Below are 14263 nucleotides of genomic sequence, written 5' to 3'. Positions count from 1 at the left end.
ACGGACATTTCTTGGTCCTGTTCATTTGCTGTATATATGTTGTGCATTTGCTTATAACGAACTACGGTTATAACGAATTGAATTAAAATTAGTGGTCCCTTTGAGTTCGTTATAACCGTAGTTTACTATATATATATACACTTACTCGCACTCTTCGGTTTCACCTAAGCGGTAAACGTTAACGACCTACGTTACTTACACTCGCACACGTCTCTAGGGAAATTATTATTAGTTTAAATCATAATTCCTAGATCATATAAATAGTAAGAACAAGTTGTCCCGGTAATAAATTACTGACGCCCGATCAAGACTTGCCTATTTGAGGGTAGGTTTACTGTACATCCATGGACTTATCATTCAGTGCAGCCTTGGAGCAACTTTGTGCTTTCCTCTTACATCAAGCTGACACGCCTTGATATAACTGAAATACCCTTCAGAGAGACGTAAAACCCACCTGACCCACCCAGTAAACATGGATTTATCAAATCAATCAGTACTTAAGAGGATATATTCAAAGAATAAACTGATATAACTGAAATACCCTTCAGAGAGACGTAAAACCCACCTGACCCACCCAGTAAACATGGATTTATCAATTCAATCAGTACTTAAGAGGATATATTCAAAGAATAAACTGATATAACTGAAATACCCTTCAGAGAAACGTAAAACCCATCTGACCCACCCAGTAAACATAGATTTATCAAATCAATCAGTACTTAAGAGGATATATTCAAAAAATAAACTGATATAACTGAAATACCCTTCAGAGAGACGTAAAACCCACCTGACCCACCCAGTAAACATGGTTTTATCAAATCAATCAGTACTTAAGAGGATATATTCAAAGAATAAACTGATATAACTGAAATACCCTTCAGAGAGACGTAAAACCCACCTGACCCACCCAGTAAACATGGTTTTATCAAATCAATCAGTACTTAAGAGGATATATTCAAAGAATAAACTGATATAACTGAAATACCCACCAGAAAGACGTAAAACCCACCTGACCCACCCAGTAAACATGGTTTTATCAAATCAATCAGTACCTAAGAGGATATATTCAAAGAATAAACTGATATAACTGAAATACCCTTCAGAGAGACGTAAAACCCATCTGACCCACCCAGTATACATGGATTTATCAAATCAATCAGTACTTAAGAGGATATATTCAAAGAATAAACTGATATAACTGAAATACCCTTCAGAGAGACGTAAAACCCATCTGACCCACCCAGTAAACATGGTTTTATCAAATCAATCAGTACTTAAGAGGATATATTCAAAGAATAAACTGATAACGTATATGTGGTTTCAAACGATCCTTTCAGAGTAAAGTACTGTTAGATGACTAAACGTTATCGTCAGTGATGACTTCGAGAAAACGAATGAATCTTACTTCATACATTTGGCTAAAATGCCATAAATAAAAATGTCTAACATGTAGACATGCCAGTCTGTACATTTGCAACTACGACAAGGTGGTTGTCGTTATGACTTGTTTCAATGCATCCAGTTGATATAATTATTCCGCACTGTTTCTTGTATTTAGAATTTGTTATATTTTCTTTGAACCCGTTTAATAAATTCATTGACTGAGAAACTACTACTCCCACAAACGCGTCTTCTTACTCCACCATGTATACAACCAATATAATAATACAATCACTACCGCTACTCCATCATAACTATAACTGCAACGACGTCAACTTACTCCCATCATTATCATGACAACAACAGCAAGAACAGGAATAACAATATTCAACGCTTACTGCCAATACTACCACGTCAAAACCACCACCACTGAAACGACTACTACCGATATACTACTATCACCAACACTACGTACAGTACGACTTAAGCTACTCGCATCGGTATTTTAACCATCGCCAACACGCCTATTACCGCCGCCTCCATCACTACTACTACTACAACCGCAACGTCTACTGCCACTCCTACTGTCAACATTTCTAAAACGTACACTACCCTGTTGGTAAGAGACATAATGGATCTGGTTGTCAGGCTCGGTCCCTGGTTGATAGCGTGTCATCGTACCCCGACGGCGTGGATCGTTGTTCACAATATCAATCACTGGACTGCCTGGTCCAGACTCGATTATTTATGGCCACCGTCATATACTTGCGGCGTTAAACAACCAACAACAATTGCACCTTTTTCAGTGAGATACAACAGTTGAGTGTAAGAGGCGACTAACGGGATCGGGTGGTCAAGCTCGCTGCCTTGGTTGATGCATGTCATCGTATCCCAATTGTGGAGATCGATGCTCATAATGTCAATCACTGGATTGTCTGGTCCGTATTCGATTATTTATGGCCGCCGTCATATACTTAAAGTATTTCTGAATGCGGCGTTAAACAACCAACAAACACAACCTATCACCACTGAAACGCCTACCACTCATACTACTTCAGCCAGCACAACTACTACAACGACGTCTACTGCCACTACTGCAGCTACACCGTCTACTAACGTCTCTACCCCCCTCTCTACCAAATAAAACTACAACGGTATACTGTACTAGACCGCTTGCTACCACTACCACTGCTACTACCACTACTCCTGCCAAGCTTTCAGTGAGATACAACAGTTGAGTGTAAGAGGCGACTAACGGGATCGGGTGGTCAGGCTCGCTGACTTAGTTGATGCATGTCATCGTATCCCAATTGTGGAGATCGATGCTCATGATGTCAATCACTTGATTGTCTGGACTCCATTTTTTACAGACCGCCGTCATACAGCTTGAACATTGCCAAGTTAAACAACACACAAAACAAAAACAATAGTTACGTTGTTAAATATACTCGGACCAAGAGGTGCCAAATGAAGAGGTTTAATGTGGTATAGTGTCAGTAACAAATTTCCTGGATAAAAATGATCACAACAAGGACATGCAAACCATTAGTCGATATTTCAACAGCATGGGTCAACTCGTGATCGGCCATGGTCGGGACGATCAAGAGTAACCACCCCCCGCCCAAGATCCGACATCCGACTGCGCCACCCATGTGAAAGGACGAACAAAGGCACCTCAACCGCATCCCAAATTCCCGGACTTCGCAGAATCTCCGACCAGACCGTACGAAACCGTTTAAGAGCAGCAGGTCTACGAGCAAGACGTTCTGTTTGACGCGTCATTTTGAGTCGACAACATCGTCAACAACGACTGCATTGGTGTCGTCGTCAACACAGGGTACGGCCTCAACTGCGATGGAGACATGTCTGGTTCAGCGACGAATCAAGATTTCTCCTCCGTCGAGGGGATGGAAGAGCACGTCGGGGAGAACGTTACGCCGGAAACTGCGTACTGGGAGTGGACAGGTTTGGCGGGGGTAGCGTTATGATGTGGGCGGATATCTCTCATCATGGCAGGATAGGTTTGGTCCATATCCAGGGCAATCTTTCGGCTCAACGATACATCAACGAAATTCTCCTACCACACGTCCTCCTTATTGGAGCCAACGACAGGGGTGTATTCCAGCAGGACAACGCTCGACCACATACAGCACGGATCACAAGAGCCTGTCTACACAACAACAACGTTGATGTTCTCCCCTGGCCCCCCAGATCCCCGGATTTGAACCCGATAGAGCACCTGTGGCATGAATTGGATAGACGCCTACGCCGACGTCAACCACAATCCCCGATGTTGCAGAAGTTGGCCTTTGCGTTGCAGGCCGAGTGGGCTACCATTCCCAAGGATGTGATTCGCATATTCGTCTCTTCCATGGGCAGGCGATGTCAGGCCGCTATCGATTCCAACGGGGAACATATGCGTTATTGATGGTAGCTGACCTTCACCTTGGACTTTTCCTATGTACCGATAACTGCGATGACAACAATCACCGAAGTGTTCTCTCCACATCATTTTGGCTCAATACCTTGTACGGTTCCTCGTTTAAATGTATTTACCTACCTCACACAAATCAGGCTTTGCGTTTCTTTTTTTTAAGAGTATATTACGTTGCATAGCTTTCGACCTTCAGTATATCCTTAGCAATGCACGTCTCGTTACAACGAATCTTTCGAACACCGGTTCGCCCTGAGTATGTTTCTAGGTTTGGTATTATCATACCTATGCTCGTGGGTTTTATTAAAGTGATAAAATCTAACTGCATCATTTCGACCATTCCTCCCACATCAAGCTGTTCGAAGCGGAGTTCTACCCAACGAACCCGTTCAGATCAAATCTCAGTACAATGTAGTATATCTCCATAATGTTATAATGTTGTTTAAGTCAAGGGAAATAAATAAACAAGAGGGTACCTGGCATTTATGACCATCATCACGCGTAAACTTGAACATTCGCTTTGACACTGGCATGTATAGTGGCTTTAAGCATGTGGGTTTTATTCGGTGTGAAAAAAGAAATCAGCACCCTGCTCCTGCAAGAGATAAGCAAAATTGTGTTTATCTGGAACTTAACCAACTGATAGTAGAGCATATCAACAGAATGAATATCAATTAAATGTAAAAGCTTTTCAGAGCGGTAAGGTCAGTCGACATGGCAAGCGGAGTATTTCGTTAAAGAATCACGAGCAAACGTACGCCACCTGCTTACTTGCTGGTTACTGATTGGTTATAATACTTGCTGGTTACTGATTGGTTATAATACTTGCTGGTTACTGATTGGTAATAATACTTGCTGGTTACTGATTGGTTATAATACTTGCTGGTTACTGATTGGTTATAATACTTGCTGGTTACTGATTGGTTATAATACTTGCTGGTTACTGATTGGTCATGATACTTGCTGGTTACTGATTGGTCATAATACTTGCTGGTTACTGATTGGTAATAATACTTGCTGGTTACTGATTGGTTATAATACTTGCTGGTTACTGATTGGTCATAATACTTGCTGGTTACTGATTGGTTATAATACTTGCTGGTTACTGATTGGTAATAATACTTGCTGGTTTCTGATTGGTCATAATACTTGCTGGTTACTGATTGTTAATAATACTTGCTGGTTACTGATTGGTAATAATACTTGCTTGTTACTGATTGATAATAATACTTGCTGGTTACTGATTGGTAATAATACTTGCTGGTTACTGATTGGTAATGATACTTGCTGGTTACTGATTGGTTATAATACTTGCTGGTTACTAATTGGTTATAATACTTGCTGGTTACTGATTGGTTACATGCTGGTTACTGACTTGCCGATGCATTTTCATTTTTACACATAATTAAAACAAAGAAATACATCGACCAATACCAGACAGCATTTGTCATACATTCGGTACCACTCGCGTCTTCCCGTAACCTACACCGGCTTGTCCCGGAATGACACGAGAGGTCACGGATCCGTCATTGCTTCTTTCCGAAACTTACCGATGTTACGAATTCCTACAGCAATTGAATTGACATATATATCATGAATCCCAAGCTTAACTGGTAGTGGCAAGTCCGCCTTTAATTTTAAAACTTTTCTGTGTCTTCATTAATGCATATCATATGTTTAAATCACATTCAGGGTAAAATCATAGATGACAAACCAAGAAATGTTTTAATTAACTGCAGTAGTACCCCTTTAAAGTATTATGATTTAAGGCATAACTTATGTGTTTCTACAGTAAATTTCAAACAGTGGAATCTTTACGACATCGGTGTCCAAAGTTTAAGGAATTCTTTTCCAAACATACGGTAAATCTTTCATCAGTGTCTCAAAGATAAAAGTAAGATCTTCTCAACGGATATATCTGATACAGAAGCATAAATATTTTTGTAGAAGCGTCTTATCTCCCCGTACTTTAACTCTGACGCTGGCGTGGATTGTTTACGAAAAAACAAATATATACAGTTACGAATAAAATAACCGTGATACGTAATTAATACGCACGTCGTGTTATCACTTGCAATTTGAGCGGATAATGAATAAGAAATGTAATGAGTCACTGTACACATCACACATCGCATCACACATCACACATCTCACATAGCATCACACATCACACATAGCATCCAACATCACACATCACATCACACATCGCATCCAACATCACACATCGCATCACACATCACACATCGCATCCAACAGCTCACATCGCATCATACATCACACATCGCATCACACATCACACATCACACATCACACATCACACATCGCATCCAACATCACACATCGCATCACACAGCACACATCGCATAACACATCACACATTGCATCCGACATCACACATCGCATCGCATATTACACATATCATCACACATCACATATCACTTCCAACATCACACATCGCACCACACATCCCACATCACGCATTGCATTGCATATTACACATATGATCAAACATCGCATCGCATCACACATCACATAACCCAGGACACATCACCCATCACACATCATATCACCCAGGACACATCAACATCACACATCACACATCGCATCAGCCATCACACATCACACATCAAACATCGCATCATACATCACACATCAAACATCGCATCGCATCACCCATCACACATCACATCACCCATCACACATCACATCACCCATCATACATCACATCATCCATCACACATCGCATCCTCCATCACACATCACACATCCTCCATCACACATCACATCACCCTTCACACATCGCATCACCAATCACACATCACATCACCTAAGACGCATCGCATCCTCCATCACACATCACATCACCCAAGACACATCGCATCATCCATCGCCCAGGATACATCGCATCACCAATCACACATCACATCACCCAAGACACATCGCATCCTTCATCACACATCACATCACCCAAGACACATCGCATCCTCCATCACCCAGGATACATCGCATCCTCCATCACACATCACATATCACCCAGGGCACATCGCATATCACCCAGGACATAACACACATGACATCGCCCATCACACATCGCATCACACATCACATCACACATCACACATCACTTCACCCAGGACACATCGCATCCTCCATCACACATCACATCACCAAGGATACATCACACATCACATCACCTAAGACGCATCGCATCCTCCATCACACATCACATCACCCAAGACACATCGCATCCTCCATCACCCAGGATACATCGCATCACCAATCACACATCACATCACCCAAGACACATCGCATCCTTCATCACGCATCACATCACCCAAGACACATCGCATCCTCCATCACCCAGGATACATCGCATCCTCCATCACACATCACACATCACACAGGACACATCGCATATCACCCAGGACATAACACACATGACATCGCCCATCACACATCGCATCACACATCAAACATCACATCACACATCACTTCACCCAGGACACATCGCATCCTCCATCACACATGACATCACCAAGGATACATCACACATGACATCACCCAGGACACATCACACATCACACATCACTTCACCCAGGACACATCGCATCCTCCATCACACATGACATCACCAAGGACACATCACACATCACACATCACCCAGGACACATCACATATCACCCAGGACATAAAACACATCACATCGCCCACCACGCATCGCATCACCAATCACACATAACATCACCCAGGACACATCAAAACATAACATCACCCAGGACACATCACACATAACATCACCCAGGACACATCACATCCTCCATCACCCAAGACACATCGCATCACACATCACACATCACATCACACATCACACATCGCATCACCCAGGACACAACACCCATCACATCATCCATCACACATCGCATCACCCATCACACATTGCATCACACCTCACACATCGCATCATACATTGCATCATACATCACACATCACATCATCCTTCACATTTCACATCACCCAGGACAAGTCGCACATCACACATCACACATCACATCATACATCACACATCACATCACCCAGGACACATCACCCAGGACACAACACACATGACATCACCCATCACACATCGCATCAACCATCACACATCGCATCACACATCACACATCGCATCATACATCACACATCACACATCACATCACCCTTAACATTTCACATCACCCAGGACTCATCACACATCACATCACCCAGGACAAATAACACATCACATCACCCAGGACACATCGCATCACCCATCACACATCGCATCACCCATCACACATTTCATCACACATCACATATCGCATCAAGCACATAACCAAAACCATCATGGAACTGTTGTAAGTTTGTGTTGACAAAAAGATAACATCACACTTCGCACCACACATCCCACATCACATCACAAATCCGACATCACACATCGCATCGCATATTACACATATCATCACGCATCACATATCGCATCCAACATGACACATCGCATCACACATCCCCCTTCACATCCCACATCACACATCGCATCGCATTTTACAAATATCATCACACATCATACATAGCATCCAACATCACACATCGCATCACACATCACATATCGCATCCAACATCACACATCACATCACCCAGGACACATCACACATCACATCACCCAGGACACATTGCATCACACATTACACATCGCATCACACATCACATATCGCATCCAACATCACACATCACATCACCCAGGACACATCACACATCACATCACCCAGGACACATTGCATCACACATCACACATCGCATCACACATCACATATCGCATCCAACATCACACATCACATCACCCAGGACACATCACACATCACATCACCCAGGACACATTGCATCACACATTACACATCACATCATCACACATCACATCACCCAGGACACATCGCATCACACATCACATCACACATTACACATCGCATCACACATCATCACACATCACATCACCCAGGACACATCGCATCACACAGGACACATTGCATCACACATTACACATCGCATCACACATCATCACACATCACATCACCCAGGACACATCGCATCACACATCACACACCACATCACACATCACACATCACATAGGACACATCGCATCACACATCACACATCGCACCACACATCACATATCGCATCACCCAGGACACATCACATATTGCATCACCCAGGACACATCACATCACACAGGACACATCGCATCACACATCAACCATCTCATCACACATCTCATCACACATCACACATCGCATCATACATCACACATCGCATCACACATCGAAACACCCAGGACACATCACATTACCCAGGACACACCACACATCACATCACCAAGGACACATCACATCACCCAGGGCACATCACACATCACATCACCTAGGACACATCACACATCACATCACCCAGGACACATTGCATCACACATCGCATCACACATCACACATCACCCAGGACACATCGCATCACACATCACACATCGCATCACACATCACATCACACATCACATATCGCATCACCCATCACACATCGCATCACACATCACATATCGAATCACCCATCACACATCGCATCACGCAACACATATCGCATCACACATCACACATCGCATCACACATCACACATCGCATCAAGCACATAACCCCAACCATGATTGAACTGTTTGTGTTAACAAAAATATAACATGTCTAAGCAGTTGCGTTTTTTTAATCCTTATATTTTTAAAATCAAATTAGATTTAAAAAGATAAAACTATTGAAATTCAAACATATGATAAAATCAAGGGAGAGGCATTGTTTCCTTGGCCCCTCAGTTTATCCCTCCACGGAATAACCAGAAGCGTACTTGACTAGAACAGACATGCATTTTGTTTTGTCTCGCATAACATTATAAAAAAAATAAGAATAATTTGCATCAAAACTAATTTCAAAATTCCAATTTTAGAGTTTTCTAAATTATAAATGCATTCGTACACATAAGTGACGAGGGAAAATTATACATCGGAATGTTTTACATTATTTTTAAAACAGGTACAATCACATCACCCAGGACACATCACACATCACCCATCACATCACCCAGGACACATCACCCAGCACATCACCCAGGTACAGACAGTTTGCCGGCAAGTACTTGTACACCTGCAGTGAGTGAGGTTGATTTAACGCCGCTTCGAACAGTATTCCAGTAATATCACCACGTGTCAGGGGGATGTGGGAAGGATGCCCGAAGTGATACAGGTCGTATATATCAACCTCTTTGGTGAAACCCACGGGGACTGTGATAAACCTAGAAACGTGATAAGCGCAAACCGAGATTCGAACCCACAATCATCGGCTTCTGGCACGCCAAAGGGACTCAACCCTGCACTAGACTACTGGGCCACCCGCCTGTGCCCCTATTTACACTCTGCAGTTAAAACGCTGACTAGAAATACAAAACACACTATAATGTACGTTGGCCCTGTGCATACGTATGTTGTCTCTAACAGTGGGCGGGGTTGCAAACTGAAGATAAAAGGCGAAAAGCAAGAGATGTAAATACCTACAGTCTATTATGAACGACAGATACCACTTGCCAAAAGCTATTAACTTAAGCTTCAAAGCCAAAAATATACGTTAGATGACTTTGAGGTTCTTAAAATAGTTTCGAACACAAAGGGCATCTAAATATACATCATATAAATGCCCAGTTTATTTTAAATTTAAATAAGAAATAAAGCTACCCCCCATCAAAGGCGTGGCTGTTTTTAGAAAATTCAAAGACGCCATTTCTTATTAATAACAGAGTCACGGTCACTTAAACAACTGCCAATAGGGCTTATCTCGCCACATCAGCGATGGCCATATATACACATAGTAGATTCCTATCACTATGAATAACTCCTGTGAATGAATGACGTTCGGAAATTTAAAAAAACATCGGCGACAGCGTTAATGTAATGGGATAAAAAAATCGCCATCCCATTAGAAATAGAAATTTTATAAAATCGTATCCCTAACTAATGTTCTGACGAAAAACATTTTTTTTGTTTACAACATGACATAGTGCAATACTGAATTCGAAACCGACATCGATCTTCTAATGGTTTTGTTTGTTTGTTGTTTAACTGCCCACTCACCAATAGTCCAGCTATATGACGGAGTCCGGAACCTGAAAACAATCGACTTTGTTGCAGACAATCCAGTGATTGATATTGCGAGCAACGCTCCACGCCGTCGGGATACGATGAGACCCAATCCACCAAGTCACGGTGTCTGACCACCCGATCCACCAAGTCACGGTGTCTGACCACCCGATCCACCAAGTCACGATGTCTGATCACCCGATCCACCAAGTCACGGTGTCTGACCACCCGATCCACCAAGTCACGATGTCTGATCACCCAATCCACCAAGTCACGGTGTCTGACCACCCAATCCACCAAGTCACGATGTCTGACCACCCGATCCACCAAGTCACGGTGTCTGACCACCCAATCCACCAAGTCACGATGTCTGACCACCCGATCCACCAAGTCACGGTGTCTGACCACCCAATCCACCAAGTCACGATGTCTGACCACCCGATCCACCAAGTCACGGTGTCTGACCACCCAATCCACCAAGTCACGGTGCCTGACCACCCGATCCATTTAGTTGCCTCTTACGACCAGTGCAAGTTACCGGGGACCCGGAAGCCCCATTGGGCTCGTCTTATGGTTCTATTTAAACATCTCTATGCCGATACTGAGTAAATTTGTTTGTTTGTTGTTTAACGCCATACTCAGCAATATTCCAGCTATATGACGGCGGTCTGTAAATAATCGAGTCAGATAATCCATTGATTAACATCATGAACATCGAGCAACGCAATTGGGATACGCATAACATCTTGAAATTTCAAGATAAAAATAAAAAAACAAATGGCCCTAAAAGGCTTCTGTGATGATGATGATGGTGATGATGATGATAATTATTATTATTATTGTTGTTGTTGTTGTCGTGTTGTTGTTGTTGTTGTTCGGGGGAATGCATATGTCGACAAGGCACAATAGTGCGGCATACTATAAGTGTCACTCAATCTACAAAATATTTCATTGTTTTGCCCTGTTGGGACACTATCTATCGTGTCTACTGGACAGGTCAGCTAGACTGTCGTGGGAAGGTGGTCAGTCTGAAAGATTCAGCTGCTCGGCAAAGAGAACTTGTCATGAACACGTTTGATAGGTGTATTAGATCTGTCATACATGACTTTGATTGACGATGCAGCGTGATATCTTTTCCCAGGACCACATGCACGTATAGCATCTTGTCGAAGGGGGAGGTGAAATGGGGTTTAACATCGCTTCCAAGATTATTGCACTTATAGAGACGTGTGTGTGTGTGTGTGTGTGTGTGTGTGTGTGTGTGTGTGTGTGTGTGTGTGTGTGTGTGTGTGTGTGTGTGTGTGTGTGTGTGTGTGTGTGTGTGTGTGTGTGTGTGTGTGTGTGTGTGCCTCGCGCGCGTGTGTGTTTGCGTGTCTGCTTGTACTAGTCTGGACTTCAGCCGATATTTTGTGCATGCCCACTGAAGATACCATGCGGCGGTACATAGATACTAAGACACAGTATAAAACTCCGAGCAGACCGGTCCTTGTTTAACCCTTTAATACCGAGAGCCAGGCAGGGTAACAACAAGTACATCTTTCAAGTCTTTTGTTAGGATTCGGTCACGGTATCGAACCACCGGCCCTCCGCTTCCCGGGCAGGTGCTCTACCCACTAGACCACCGAGGCGGCCTCGTGACATAACTATGGTGTATACTGAGTGTTTGATCTCCTCCAATTCAGTGTACGCTCATCACGACACCCACGATTATCCAGTGCGTTATCCCTATTCTGTTGAAACATACCATGGACCCTTGCACCAACATAACTGAGCATGAGTTGAATGTGACAATACTAAACATCACGAGCGAGAGAATTTCTTTGTTAAGTTACACAGAGATTGATGTAATGGTGTCCCGAATTCCTGAACGAAGCTATTAAACGAATTCCATATAATACACTGGATAATCGAGGATGCAGGTTATTTTGTGCAACAGGAATTTTTTTGAGTCCTGAATCTACCGCGGCCCAAGCTGTAACATTAATTTACAACCTTTAACTTGAAGTCACGCGACTGGCGATTCTATAAATATAATCTCGACCTAGTGTATGTTGATATCAAATTTATTAACACTAGTATAAATTTCCGATGCTGCCTTTTGATCATCATCCAAAATCATTCTTTTAACTTTTTTAGTTTGTAATCAGGGATACAAAAAAAACGTATAACAAACCAGCTTCAGTGGCAGAGTGATTAGTGATGCCATTGGATTGTGACGTCATGGTAACCGATGACATCAATATGGTCTGCGTCGGTACTCTGAGGAAACATCATCTTAAACGATATGTCGAGTTAAAGAAGTTCGTGACGAGAAGAGTGTCGATGTTTGACCTTCACGCCGGTGAGGACGAGTTCAAGGAGTTTGAAATTAACGAGACATGATTATACATGTACTGTGATTGTATTCGTTGGTTAATTCAAACCGCCATGCAATCTTCAATGCATGTATATTTAGGAAAAAATATTATTTCAATAACATGGCCAAAGAACGCCTGCTTTTAAAAATACACTAAATCGCTGTTTCTTGAAATAATTGAATTCAACATGGTATTTTCTACCGAATAATTAAAACACCGGATGTATTTCAGCGACAGCATCGGTGTAAGATAACAATTAGCTTGAATTGTTGGCGTTTTAACTCCACCAAAACACAACACAAGCTTGAAGGGTAGCACGTATTCGTCACCTTAATACGTTTTAATGAAAAAGTCCGAAGCTCCATGAGCTGTTCTCCGCCGTTGATACACAGTCTCGAATGCAAGACGACACAGTAATTGGACTTCACAGATCCCCCCTTATCCTGAACGCGCGGAGGAGATAACATTTCGGCTGACACACGAGCGCATGTGTTCTGGATAGAATTCCGTGTAACTGACGTTATTTTTCATGGGGTGATTTTTTTAAACACCCCTAGGGGACCCGTGTTCGTGATTATTGAATTTTTTTTGCCTAAGATAAGTTTTTCAAACACGTTAAACTATTCTGTTGAAATTTCTATACGTTCTGAATACAGGTTTATTGCAAGATATGAACGTTGGCACATTTACCTTAAGGGAAAAGAAACACCTCAATACGTCTATTCAGAGTTCAAATAATAGAATGACAACTTTGTGAAACATACGCTATGGAGAAAACGTAAAAAGAGAATATATCTGTTATTGTCGGGAAAAGTTGAAAAGATTTGGTTATAACATGTTTTGTGTGTTTCATAGAGTGTCCCAGCGATATCATTTTATGAATGTGTGATGAATATTAACGTACTTGTTCACGTG

The sequence above is a fragment of the Haliotis rufescens genome, unplaced genomic scaffold, assembly GCF_023055435.1.
Source record: "Haliotis rufescens isolate VD_foot unplaced genomic scaffold, xgHalRufe1.0.p SCAF_17, whole genome shotgun sequence".
NCBI classification, from domain to species: domain Eukaryota; kingdom Metazoa; phylum Mollusca; class Gastropoda; order Lepetellida; family Haliotidae; genus Haliotis; species Haliotis rufescens.
This window is presented reverse-complemented; position numbering follows the sequence as displayed.